The sequence below is a fragment of the Camellia sinensis genome, chromosome 4, assembly GCF_055761805.1.
Source record: "Camellia sinensis isolate YWXY chromosome 4, ASM5576180v1, whole genome shotgun sequence".
In the NCBI taxonomy this organism is placed as follows: domain Eukaryota; kingdom Viridiplantae; phylum Streptophyta; class Magnoliopsida; order Ericales; family Theaceae; genus Camellia; species Camellia sinensis.
The window spans coordinates 187,747,955-187,759,976 of NC_138964.1; positions in this window are offsets into that span (position 1 = coordinate 187,747,955).

The window sequence follows — 12,022 nt, forward strand, 5'->3', positions numbered from 1 at the left end:
TATATAAGTGCTTGGTTGAATGCTCTTGACAGGAACCAGTTATTGGTTATTCTGAGGAAATATAAAGATTGTTTTGCATGGTCTTATAATGAACTACCAGGATTGGATAGGTCATTAGTGGAACATAGGCTCCCTATGAAGCCTAACTTCAAGCCATACAAGCAAAAACCAAGAAGAATGGGTCCAGAAGTGATTCAGAAAGTTAAGGAGGAAATTCTTAGATTACTCAAGGCAGGCTTTATTAGGACAGCCATGTATGTTGAATGGCTATCTAATATTGTGCCTGTAGTTAAGAAGAATGGTAAAATGAGGGTATGCATTGATTTTAGAAACTTAAATCTAGCAACTCCAAAAGATGAGTATCCTATGCCTATAGTAGATTTGTTGGTCGACAGTTTAGCAGGGCATCAAATTTTATCAATGATGGATGGGCACTCTGGTTATAACCAAATCTGCATTGCAGAGGAGGATGTTCACAAAACAGCATTCAGATGTCTTAGAAATATTGGCACCTTCGAATGGGTTAAAATGCCATTTGGTCTGAAGAATGCTGGGGCTACATATCAGAGGGCTATGAGCACTATCTTTCACGACCTCATTGGAGGGTTTTTAGAGTGTTATATTGATGATATTGTAGTTAAATCCCAATCCATGGAGGAGTATCTGTTTCACTTAGAAGCAGCTTTCGAAAGAATGAGAAAGTTCAAGTTGAAACTCAATCCTCTTAAGTGTGCTTTTGGCGTATCATCTGGAAATTTCTTGGGCAATGTAGTATACAAGAAAGGAATACAGATTGACTAGAATAAAGCCAAAGCCATCATTGAAGCCAGACCCCCATCAAGTAAGAAGGAATTACAAAAGTTCCTTGGACAGGTTAATTTTCTTCAAAAATTCATTTCTAACACTGCAGAGAAAACTAAAATATTTTCTTCCTTGTTAAGGTTAAAAGATGAAGAGGAATTTGTATGGACAGCAGAGCATCAAATTGCAAATCAAAGCCTACTTGGCCAACTCTCCAGTGCTAATGCCACCAAAGGGCGATAAGCCCTTGAAATTGTACATAGCTGCAGCAGAAGATTCATTGGGAGCTTTCTTAGCCCAAGACAATGAAGAAGGTAAGGAGCAAGCTGTTTATTACCTTAGTAGATTTTTAAATTCTTGTGAATGTAAATATTCAGCTGTAGAAAAGTTGTGCCTTGCATTGTATTTTGCTGCAATGAAATTAAGATATTATCTTTTGCCTACAACTGTCTTGGTAATTACAACCACAGATTTAGTTAAGTATATGTTATCTAGACCTATGTTGAAGGGGAGAATTGGCAAATCGGTATTAGCCTTGTCAGAATTTCATTTAGAATATGTTCCCCAAAAGGCAGTGAAAGGACAAGTTTTAGCCAATTTTTTGGCAGACCATCCATCTCAAACAGAGCAAAGAGATAATGGAACTTGGTATGGCTAGTGTTGAGCCATGGCAAATGTGGTTCAATGGATCGAAAGCCAATGGCCTAACTGGAATTGGTATAGTGATTAAGTCACCACAAGGAATAGAAACCACACATGGTTTCAGGGTGGATGAAATTACTTGTTCTAATAATCAAGCTGAATATGAAGCCTTAATAGTAGGATTGGAAATTCTTATTGGATTACAAGTTCATGCAGTTGACATATTTGGAGATTTTCAATTGGTGGTTAATTACGTGAAAGGGATTTTCAAATGTCAAAGTATAAGCATGTTGTCATACTATGTTGTTACATTACATCTGCTTTCTCAATTTCAAATAGCAAATGTAACTCATGTCCCAAGATTCTTGAATAATAGAGCTAATGATGTGGCTCAGAAAGCTTCGAATTTCAAGAGGAGAGATAATACTCAAAGGGACATAAACCAAACAATATACCAGAAATCTATACAACCCTTAAATAAAAGGAATGTGATTCTGGAAGTCAATCATAATGACTTACAGGAACAAGATTGGAGGCATCCAATAATGCAGTATTTTGCTGGCCCATCCTCGAAGGCCAGAAGAAAAATTAAATTGCAATATCTGCAATACATCATAAATAGCAATGCTCTCTACAAAAGGGGGGGAGATGGTTTATTGCTGGAATGTTTAGGCCTAAAAGAAGCATTAACAGCTATGGCTGAGGTTTATGAAGGCATCTGTGGTGCTCATCAGCCTGGTGTGAAAATGAGATGGTTGCTTCGAACGCATTTCTACTATTGGCCAACTATCCTTAAAGATTGCATAAAATATGCAAAGGGTTGCCAGGCATGTCAAAATCATGGCACAATAAGGCATGTGTCCATAACTGACCTGTGTGCAGTAGTAAAACCTTGGCCATTCAGAGGATGGGCTATGGATATGATGGGAAAAATACACCCACCCTCTTCGAAGTATCATTGTTTCATTTTAGTGGCTACTAATTACTTCACCAAGTGGGTCGAAGCTAAGCCATACAAGGCTATAGACCAAACTAAGGTCTTTGGATTCATCAAGCAGTTAATCCATAGGTTTGGCATCCCACAAACTATAACTGTTGATAATGAGACTGTGTTCGATGGGAAAATTGTGAAGTCTTTCGTGGCAGAGTTTGGAATTAGCCTTGTTAATTTCACCCCTTATTATGCACAAGCCAACAGCCAGGCTGAATCATCCAATAAGTCCTTGAAAAAAGGAATACAAAAGGTTGTGGAAGACAATCCTAGGGATTGGCATAACTTATTGTTGGATGTATTGTGGGCTTATAGAACTTTCCCAAGGTCAAGCACATGAGTTACTCCTTATGCCTTGGTGTATGGGCATGATGCTGTGTTGCCTGTGGAAATTAATGTTAAGTCTTTAAGGGTAAGATGCCAAGACCAACTAGATCCTGAACAATACCATCAGAGTATGTTCTTGGAATTAGAAGGAATAGATGAAGCCAGAATCCTGGCATTAAATGGCATTCTCTTTTAAAAGAAGAAAGCAGCCAAAAATTACAATAAGAAAGTCAAACACATTGGCTTCGATGAAGGTGATTTAGTATGGAAGACAATACTCCCAATAGGAATTAAAAGTCATAAGTTTGGTAAATGGTCACCTAACTGGAAAGGACCATATCAAATTCATAGAGTCTTGCCTTTCGGAGCATACCATTTGAGAAATTCGAATGGATACATACATCCTAAAAAGGTTAATGGCAGATATTTGAAGCCTTATTTTCCAACTATTTGGGAAACACAAGGAATAGAATAAGATGTCAAGCAAAAAAACACAAGAGTACTCAAATGATAAATCAGAATTTGTTTTTTCATAAAGAGTTGAGTACATTTTGCCATAAATTGGCCCAAAAATTATTACAATGTCTTAATTGTTCTTTTACAACAGATTTCCTATTGTTAAATGATGAAAACAACTGAATAGCTGCAGTCATTTCTTTTTTTTGATCGGCCAATCCTTGGTTGGTGATTTGCAGTTTGGTGTCAGTTCGGATTAAGGCCTGGTTCATTGCAGATAACTCCTCCTCAAGTTGAGCTTTTCTCTCCAGTAGCTGAGTTCGAAAATAGGAGACAGAGAAATGTTGTTCCTTTAGCCCTGAGACTTCAGCATGTATTATGGAAACAAAGCTCTGGTCTCTCACTAATTTCTCCTCTGCAGCCTTGGCAGCATGGCAAATGTTGATATAGAAGTCGATGGTAGTTGCTGCCTGAGATAGATGATTCGAGACATTCATGCCGGACTGCTCAGCAACTTTGCAGCATGAAGGAACCCATTTCTTATTATAGGCCTTTGTAAAGCCTCAAAAGGGATCCTCGAAAAAGAGATTAATAATTTCAAGCAGGTGTCTAAGTCCACTAGAGGTTCAGAAAGCTTGCTACTGGAGGAAGATAAGCTTTCAAGAATTTCTAGCAAGGAGTTAGCTAAGACTAATGGCTCGGCCTCGTCATTGGCTATTGGAGAGGTAAAAGGTATGTCGAATAGACTGGCTAGTCTTGCTTCAAAGATATCTACCTCATCCGTAGACATAAGGGGTGCAGAGAGAGCTGTGGTGGAAGGCACAGAGGACTGCATAGGGATAGGAGAAATGGATGGAGCATCTTCAGCAGTCTCTATGGTCCTAGCCACCAATAGGTCAAGGGAAGAGGGACTGGAACAAGACAGAGGTAATAAACCATGGGTTGGAAAGCTGCCAGTACCCTTTATAAGAAAATCAACTGTCATCAGAGATGGAGTAGCAGTTGGAATCTCCTTGGAAGAAGGAGGAAGAGCAAGGTTCGAAAGAGAACCGAATTGAGGTGGGTCAAAGGTCAGATGGGGAAGATATGGAGTCAAACCAAAAGAAAGAAATTTAGGAATGCTTGGTCTCAAGGAGGGTACATCAAATGTAGGCTTGGGAAGTGGAAGGATGATTTGAATAGTCCTCACGTTTTGCAGCTGATCAACCTAAACTGAAACTGAGGGAGTCCTCATTGGAAGAATAGGCCCAGTAGTTATTGCTGCAAAAGGAAGAAATGTAAAGTAATGTCAAGTTTTAATATCAAAAAATCTGACAAGGAAAAACAGCAAAAGCATAAAAGAAATTACTTGTTTCAGAAGTGTTGGCAATAATAGGAGAGCTACGAAGGAAGTAATGTTCGGCAATTTGTTGTTTTCTTTCAGTTTCCGTTTGTAATGCATCAGTAGCAGCAGCTTCATCTCTCAAAAATTGTTACTGTCGTCTCTTTTCAGCTCTCTCGAAAACGATTATGGCCTTAGAGTGTTCCTGCTCTACTGCCTTGGCAGCTGCCTCATATACAGGATCTTCGACGAAATCAGAAGGAGAGACAGTCATCTTTCTTTTCTTTTTTCTCTATATTGTTGTCTCATCTTGAACCAAGTCAGAAGAAGGGACAATCACTCTTTTCCTTCTTTTCAGGGGTGACTTTTGCTCTTGAGTTTCTTCTTCTTCTTCTTCTGATTGAACCTCAGGTACTTCCTTTTCAAGCTCAAGTAAAGGTCTCATTTTCTTTTGTTACCGTTTGGTTTTGAGAAGATTTAGAGCCTGGGTCTTCTGAGGAGAATCTCCCTGTGAGGCATCCGCACCACCTTTGCAAAAGAAGAACTAAAGATAAGGCTAAGGGCATTATAAAGAAGGTAAAAGGAGAAGAGACAAGGGTGTATACCTTTCTTTGAGGCGGCTCAGGTAACTCTAGGAGGGGTTGAGGCAGCAGCAGCAGACTGTGTAGTAGTAGGCACAGGAACTGAAGTGGTAAGAGCAGTAGAAGAAGTAACAATTCCAGCTCCTTTGGGCTTGGGCACATCCAACACCATTAGTAGGTCTTGAGGAGAAATGGCCAGGTATACTTCCATATTGGTCACCCACCAGTTGTGGTACCTCTTCAATATGTTACCTTGAGGAAGAAAAAGGGGTATACTCAAAATCGATCAGGTCTTGTATAAACTTAGAAGTTGCCTTTTCTACCCTAGACCGTCGAACTTTCAAATCCTTGGTGGTAAGACTTAAATTGGTGTTACTACAGAGAGGTATTGGGACCCCTTGTGAGAAGCCAAATTGTCTAGCAAATTGAGCAGGACAGTAGGGCTCAACAATGCATTTGTAAGCTCTGGGGTTGAAGGTCCCAATGAATAATTCTCTAGGGATTAAAATAGAGGCCCATATGTCTTTATAAGCAGGTGGAACACAGAGCCTATCACTTAAGAAATTCTTCAACCAAGATGGGCCAATGGTGATGGGTTCGAAAGGACAAAAGCAATAGGAAGGAGGAGAAACTGGAAGTTGGTGGAGGAAAAAGAAGTAAAAAGCAAAAGTAGAAGGATAAAGTGAAGCATTGGCTAGCCTCATGCCATGAGTAGGAGGGTTGGGTTCAAAAAATTTAAGGCATTTGGATTGTAACTCAGTGAAATAAGCAAAAAGCCAAAGCTGAAGAATCCAAAATGGCCCCCCTTGATTGGCATCTAAGGGTTTCTTACAGAAAAGAGAACAAGCTCTATATACGTGACCTAGAATGTATGGAGCTAAAGCCACCCTCTTCTGTAAAACAAGGGTTTTGGCAAGAGGGGCAAATTCGGGCATGATTCTTTGAGAGGAGGTGCAGAAAAGGAACTTGCAAAGCCAATATAATAAGAAAGAAAAGAATTTCCTATCAGTCACAGGACCCTCCCTTCTATTCTTAGCCTTGATAAAGTCACTATAGGATGAGTTAAGAGAAGGAAGGGAAAAGGGGACTGCTAGGTCAGGATAATCTGGTCTAATGGGGGTTCCAATGGGAGATAATCCTAATAGATGGCAAATGTCAAGGATAGTAGGAGCCATCATCCCACATCTAAATTGGAATAAATCAAAAATAGAATTCCAAAAGCACAGAGCAGCGGGAATCAAGAAAGGGTCTTCAGGAATAGTTAACCTGGATAATTGGAGGGCATCGAGAAGGCAGAGTTCTTGAAGGTCTAGAGTCCTATTAGGGACAACTTGATCATACCATTCTTGCCACTCTGGTCTCACTGTGGGCCAACATCGGTGGGGGCGATTCGTCCTCCAGTTCCTCCAGTCAAGGCCACCCTCGTAAAGGAGACAGTGGTCTTCTAGACGAGGATGTAGAGCTGGAAGCTCAGTAAGAATCTCCTTGAATATTAGCCCAAGCACATAGTCTTGTTGCTCATGACGACGAGGAATGAAGATACGTCAATCGATGGTACTTTTTTCCCCAGTCTTGTACTTCACATATTCTACATCGATGATCCTCTTCAGGGTTACAGATGGGCTCGTACGCTCTATGACTGGCATTTTCAATGAAGAAGAAGCCATTGATAGAACACTTTTTCGGAGGATGAAGCTAAGAAGGGGAGTAGAGAGAAGTGGAAGATCGGTAGAGGTAAAGGGTTTGTATGTTGAGCGAGCGAATGATTTCAGAGCGCGAAATAAAAAGGGTTTTAAAAGAAAAACCTTTGTGTCCGGAAGATATGTCGCGTAATTCGCTAAGTGCTAAAAATACAAACAAGAAGAGCTTTCTCCAATATTGATACTTTTGGAGGGAAAAACATATCCCAGATGTCGAAGCTAGCTTCGAAATATAGTATTTGGCTTCGAAACCAATTTTGGCGCCAAAAGTCAAATAATAAACGGCTTCGAAACTAAAAATCCAGCTTCGAAGTACATTTCATACTTATAGATGAAAGAATGCTCAAGTATTAGTTTACTTCGAAGAAATTAAAAACCTGTTTTAGGTTTCTCAAGGAAAGTAATGTCCTTCGAAGCAAGACTTGAGATCCCTTAAGGGTGGGAATTGTTGTTCGAAACATCAGAACCAATAATTGGTTGGTATTTAAGAAAGATTCTCTTTCTAGACTAAAACAGTGTAGTCCTAAAAAGGAGCTTTCATATTTTTGAAAGTAAAATGGTCTATTTAAAACTGATTGATCATACTGACCATGACCATATGTTGGTTATGATCGAAACAAGCTTTAAGGGGTAAGATTGTTAAATTCGAAGCACCAATTTTAAATGAAAATCAACAAAAATTGTTAACTATATTCCATAAATTGGACAGGTTCATTGTTGGTTTTTTTAGTGTTTCATTTAAAACGATCGAGTCCAAATTCGAAGGATAAGCTTGTTCACTTCGAAGCTCTGAATTTGCTTTTAAAGACAAATATAGATAAGATCAAACCATACCAAACAAAGAAAAAGTCTTAGTGGTATTAAAACCAAAGCAATTACATCGAATGGCCCTATTCGGGTACAAACTCAAGCTCATAAAAATAGGGAATGGAATAAATAACAAGATCATAAAATTTAGTCCAACAATGATCAATGAATTTCTGTTCTTTCTTTATCATATCCTCTATTTCTTCTAACATTGGCTTCATGAGTTGATGTGCTCTCACTTCGTAAAAGAGCTCTTCAGCCTTTATTTTGAATGTTGTTTCTCTCAATCCTTGTTCCAATTCGTCTATCTCTAAGTCATCCCAGTACGCAGAAACTCGAAGAGACGAAATCATCGAATTCGTCTATCTCAATCCTTGTTCCAATTCGTCTATCTCTAAATCATCGAATTCTTCAATGAAGTTCTCTGTTTCATACTGGGCATGAACTCGAAGAGACGAAAGTTGGTCTAAAGATTGTGTGGTGGCCATAGAGGTCCAATGCCAGTAGAGAAGGAATGAAAGTTGGTCCAAAAACATGTGAAGCTCTATTTGGGCGAGGGGATTGAGGACATGACCCTGAGTTAGAATATCACAAGCCCATCGAAGGTTCTTGAGAGAGACTTCGTCCTCAAGAACATTGAAGGGCAAGTGAGAGAAAGTCGCGAACAGAAGTTGAGCTTGCTTCCACTCAGCTGGAGTAGGGAAAAGTGGAGGGTTGTAAGGTGGAACGATCTTATCTGCGGAGAGGGCAAGCCTCAATTTCTCTGTCCAGGAAGGATTTGGCAGAGAGGAAGGTGTGGATGCTTCTATTTCAGGAGATGGAACAAGGGCAGAAGGAACAAGGGCATTAATATAATCGAGCCAGTCAGAAGAACAAATCTTCGCCTTCTGGGCTAAGAATGATGGATTGTACCCTTGTGCTTCTTCTAGGCGTCGGGCGGCGTGCACTATCTTTGTAGGTATGGAGGATGTATACCATGCCACAAGTAGATTCTCCTCCAAACTGCGTCGATGGTCAATGGGCACGTAGGGATAGACCACCGAGCTTTGCGCATAAGAAGGGAACTCTAAAGGGTCAGTAAATTCGACGAAGTGATGGTTGATTCATTCCCTCAAATCACAGGCCTCAGGTTTTGACCAGCTTGTCCAGTCAGGAGCCCTAGAAGAGGAAGAAGTTGCAGCCTTATCCCATACAGAGGGTTGTGAAGAAGAACTTCACATGGATTGAGAGTAGTTTGTTCGTAGTCCAAGGGTGAGTCAGAAGAAGAACTTCCCATATCCATATTTGTGAGTTTCTGAATCGAAGAATTAAGGGCAATATGTTCGAAGTCCAAGAGTTGATAATTTGCAAAGGCATCCATGACCTGAATGTAGAAAGGTGGGTAAAGGTGGCTAATTAATGCATGGAAGTTCTTTCGAGGAAGAACAGTATCATCATATGACTCTTCGTGTGCTCGATCAATGGGGGAAAAATTGATTCGGCCATAAAAAATGTATCAGTCTGTTCGAATACTAAGGTAGTGGGGTTATTCAAAATATTGAAGGAGAGTTTAATGCAGATGATGAATGACAGTTGCATTTCTAGGAGAATGCAAGACCCATGCACGTTCTAAGACGTGGGAAAATGACCATGATCCACTAATATCACCAAGTATTGGGTATATTAGTGCAGGGGGGTAATGTTGGCTACATATTTTGTACAAGCCAGTTACAATTCGACGCGTGGCAAAGTAAGGGTAGTACAGGAAGACTATTCAAATCTTCGATCCTGATCGTATATGTGGCAGTTAGTATTGGTTGTTACGAGATCTGAGTAGCAGTGGATCAACAAAGAGATACAAGGTGATGTGGCATCAACGGTTACTCACATTTAAATTCAAATTTATGAGGGAAGCCTAACTGCAAGTGATGGTGTAATGGAGCTAATCTTGAGGCAACATGATCAGCGATCATGGAGGAGCAGTTCGACGGTTGGAAATACAGTTCGATGGTCATCCTTGAGCAGTATAAATAGCAGAGAAGGCCCCAGAAAAAGCCCCCCAGACTCAGATCCAAAAAACTAGTCTTATTCTACTTTACTTAGTTTTACATTTCCTGTTCTTTACATTCCTGTTCTTTACATTCCAGTACTTTAAATTCTACATTGCACTTCATTCATAAGAGTAGTTTCAAGTAGATTGTCGTTGTAAACCTCTACGAGGCTGAGTTTGAATCATTGTAAGTTTTTTATTCTAATGAAATGCTTTAGTTGTTCTTTATTTGATTGATATTTTGCTTAAGTCTCCTAAATCAAGCCACCAGTAAAAGTCCTCTTCATTGAGGCTGAGAGAACTAAAAAACACAATCGTCTGATAATTGGTTGGCAATTAAATTTCTGTTAGGACTGATTGATCCTTGCTGTCACGCTCGCAATTACAATAATAACCTTTGAAAGCCAAAAAACCAACAAGTATATAAAAAAAAATTCTACAATGTCACTATGTCAGGACGATGGTGCCTACCAAAGTATCTCATTTGCCCGTTTCATCACTATTTTTATCAGAAATAAAATTTATCATTAAATTCTTAAAGATCCAACTTCTAATCCAATTGGCGAGAGGACTAAACCCATCTAGCTCAGCCTGTTGAGTCTATGATATTTGGAATAATGTTCTAAAACTATTAAATAATCACTCTCAAAATGAGGAAAAAAAGTCAATATTGGTAGATAAGGACGTCAAATCTTCAAAGACTTCATGGCTACAATACAAATGTGGTCAATTGTGCTCCTCGAGTATAGCAAATTTTGGAGGACATGATATATCTTTGTTTATACAAGAGAAACATTCTTATGGAGGTCTTCGGCTTTAAAATTGATCAAATTGTAAGTCCTCGAAGGAATAAAATGAGCACCTAGACAAACTTTTAACTCTAGTTGTCAACTCACATATATTCTGAAGGAGTTCAGATCCTCTCCTTGAGGATCCTCTTTCATTTCCTCCTTGTTGAGATTAGCCGTTGTAGATCCAACGGTTAAAAAATATATATATGAAATTAAAGTTTCAGAAAATTCTCGCCCGCTGCTATACATATAGAGCTGCAACGACAAAGGCTCTTCACACATTTGACCTCACTCTTACTCAACCTCACCCTCATCCCTTCTTCTCCATCGAACCCACCCTCACCGGCAACCCACTCCTGACGACGGCGAAAAGCTCCTGAAAGCTAACCGATCTGCTTCGCAAACCAGAGCCCTCACGCTCTTCTCCTCCATCTTACCGAACCCGTCTCACCGGCGACCCTCTCGACGGAGACCCACTCCCCAAACCTAACCCATTGCTTTGCCCTCATTCTCTCTGCCCTCACTTCGCGAACCAGAGTTTCCTTGTGAGCAAACCAGTCTCTGTAGCTTCAATCATAGCAGCTCATAAATGAAAGTTTTCAAAAAGTGTTGCTAAAACTGTTGTTGTTCAAGTTGCTGAAAATAATGCTGAAAATGGTTGCTAAAATTGTTGCTCATAACTGAAATTTTTTTATTATTTTTTATTTTTTTTATTTTTTTATTTTTTTTATGCTGTTATGGCATAAGATGTTTTTAGGTGACAATGTACATTTAGTAATGTTGTTGATGCTGTTATGGCATAAGATGGACACCCAAAAATTTCAGGTTTCTTGATGCAAATTGTACTCATTATTTTCTTATTGATCTGTAATACGTGCTGATAAACTAAGTTCTAAGTTTGTAAGTTTTGGGTTAAATCACATCCGAGTTTTGATTCAAGAGTTGTTTGCTATTTAACTACTTCTATAAGTGATAATTTGGTGGTGAACTTGCTTCAAAGTGTATGATGAATTAGTTATGTTATCTATTGATAAGAATGATTTGGAAACTTAATTAGCTTGGAATTTCTGGGTCTATCCAAGAACAGTATCTAGAGTGATTCCTAAACCCTTATTCGCTCCGTATCTCCAACATTAAATGGGTTTTACTACAGATTGCAAGAAGAAATTGCAAGTGGAGGACATTTTGCATACTCCAAACCTCAAATCATTTATGCCAAAATGATACCCTTTTGTGGTGGAAGCTCTACTATAATTTGTATGCAAAAAATTGAACTTTTCCACAATCTAGGTCCACTTGCTACTTGTAATGAAACATATTATGCTATCAACTCCATTGGTGAACCATTAATAACTATAATATTTTGTTAGTCATATGTGGAATAGAAATAAAAGAGAGTGAGAATATGCAGTTACTATTCAAGTGGGTTCATTACCTTTTTACACAAGGACAGTTTCATTTTAGAACTCATACAATACAACTAACATATGCTTTTAGTGAATTAAACCTATTAATTACAGAGAGTTCTGGTTGACCATTAAAACTTCTATAAGCAACAAATACTTATGGTTCGCGA